The sequence below is a fragment of the Belonocnema kinseyi genome, chromosome 10 (assembly GCF_010883055.1).
Source record: "Belonocnema kinseyi isolate 2016_QV_RU_SX_M_011 chromosome 10, B_treatae_v1, whole genome shotgun sequence".
In the NCBI taxonomy this organism is placed as follows: Eukaryota; Metazoa; Arthropoda; class Insecta; order Hymenoptera; family Cynipidae; genus Belonocnema; species Belonocnema kinseyi.
Window position 1 is genome coordinate 88,900,113 of NC_046666.1, and position 2,459 is coordinate 88,902,571.

The 2,459-nt window shown below is 32.1% G+C and overlaps 1 long non-coding RNA gene across 1 annotated transcript; it reads right to left on the reverse strand.

The window, feature by feature from the left end:
* Positions 1–1,259: 1,259 nt before the first annotated feature.
* On the reverse strand, positions 1,260–2,453 carry LOC117181772. The gene is made up of 2 exons (XR_004468167.1): positions 2,260–2,453; positions 1,260–1,982 (listed from the first exon to the last, which is right to left on the reverse strand). It is a non-coding gene; the product is annotated as an uncharacterized LOC117181772 (long non-coding RNA).
* Between the last annotated feature and the right edge of the window lie 6 nt (positions 2,454–2,459).

Genomic DNA, 2,459 nt, shown 5'->3' on the forward strand with positions numbered 1-2,459 from the left:
TTTTAAACTAAAAAAGTTACAACTTTTTGTCTTAAGAAAAAAAGATGCGCAATCAAATTTTACATCCATATATATATTTTGAAAATTAAAATTCGAAAATTTCTTCTAAAGCCTCCAGGGGACTTCGTTTTCGCACGAAAAAATTTTATGTGCCCTTATTGCATCCGGACCCACAATTTTGTACTTAGATTAAACCATGTGCTCTGTACCTTTTCTAGTTTACTTCATGTTTTATTAGATAAAAATAGATTTTCTTACTGTGCGAGGTTTCCTTATATTATATTTCATGATTTGAAATAAATTCATGAAATGATTTAAATGATTTCTCTAGATTATGATTCCTGCAAATAAAAATACCAATTTTCATATTAGCCCTTCCTTTAAATTATATTGATAGGAAATTTTCAAACTTTCATTTGGAATAAAATCAATTAAAATTACCAATATTACATTCTCGATTCCATAAACTTATGGTCGAAATTACGAATATTTTAAATTCTTATTGTAAAATAAAATTTTTTAAATTAAAAATTCCAGAGAAATTAATTCAAGAACGGTTTAAATAAAAAATTTAATTTTTAAGGAAATAATCACCCGAAAAGTTAGGACTAAACGCTTCTAGCACCACTATAAGTGACGAGCTTATCGCTATAGCTTAAAAGAAAGGTAGAGTAACTCCGGCGTTACGAATAACGATCGCCTATTGCGTTGATGTTATTCTTACAGAGTCGTAAGACAGATTCTTCATCTTAGTTACTTTAGCGTCACCGATATAAAAAATCAGAGCACAACGTCCATATAACGCTAAATATTGTCTCGCTGATTTTACTGATCTTAGAGTGGTTTACCCCTCGTATCATTCAAATCAGAATTTTAAGAAACACCCAAATCCGTTGAACGTCAGAGTAGTATTTTTAGCATTGAGGACAAAGGCGTGGGCAGCATTTGGCCGCTAGGATCGGTAGTTACTTGCCTTAAATTTAATCCAAAAATGCTTTTCGTTTATTCATGTTTTTTTAGCATTTATTTAAAAGCAATAATTCTTTCATACATGCTAATCTTTTCAGAAAGACTTTACCTAAGTTTCTGCGAAATACAATTTTCGACATAATCATTACAAGCCGAGAAATTGGCCTTCAAAAGTAAGGTAACTTTGACCAATCATATTTATAATATAATAAACATTATTTCACTTTTGATAAAACATATACATAGCTTATTATTTTCCGAACCCAGATATACCACATAAGTCATATTTTCCACAATACTTTCGGAGAAATTACACCTAGACGACATGTCTCCAAAAGCCCATGTACACAGCCCTCTTAATACGAGTAAATCATCAATAGTATATTTTGCGCACATAATAAATCGTAAAGGTTTAATTAATTTTCAGTAAATAACCATTTCCGAAAAGAGACTTCTTTCTTTCGTTAGTCGTCTGTGTCTTCACCGGTTTCAAATTGAAGTTATAATCTAAGGGAAGGTAGTTGAGATTCCTTCGATGGATCAACAGTCAGCATATTTTAACCTTGGCGACAGATCTGGAGACCAGCTTCAGCCCAGCCGATAATCGTTTTGAAGAACCTTATCGCTTTAAAAGACCGGAACAGGTAACGATTCTTTCTCGAGCTTTCACTGACTGCCCACGTGAACAGTTCACGATACCAGGGCTTACTACGATACAAGGTACAGCGATTGCTCTCAGTACTCTTCATGATCGCGGGCTAAATGACCTCGTGGCCCAAAGCAGGGCTATACTGTTTGCCGTGTTGTTCGTGAAAAGAATTTCTTGAAGAAGTTCAACATCTACAGAAAGAAAAAAGTCCTCATCTCCTTCATTTTGTGGCTCTGCCATCTTCAGAGAAAATTATAACAAAAACATTGTAGATGTTGAACCAGACGTACTTGATGTGAATTGTTGTATTTTAAATGATATAAAGCAATGTGCTCACGTTGGAAACCACATTAGATGTGTAACTCTAAAATGGGGCAAATGTGAAAATTCATTTTCGAGTATCGATAGACCAACATTCTATAATATAAGTAATGCCAGAATCATGTACTCGAGCAATAATAAAAATAAAATATTTGAATAGAAAAACGTCTTAATAACATATTTGATTTCAGCTGTCAATCATGTACTCGAGCAATAATAAAAATAAAAATAAAATATTTGAATAGATAAACGTCTTAGTAACATCTTTGATTTCAGCTGTCAATTATGTGTGTGAGTGTTTGTGTTATATAAATACTAACCTGCACTGAGGTTTTCTGTGCGATAGGATTAATTAACGGATCAAAATAAAACACAGGCAAGTCTGTCTCTTTCGTTTTTATATTGACAATATTTGGAGCATGATACCTGTAAATGAATTTTTTTTAACTGAAAAAAGTGTTATTAATCTTTATCCTATTCAATATCAACTAATTAAAGATAAGTAACAAAGTACAATAAT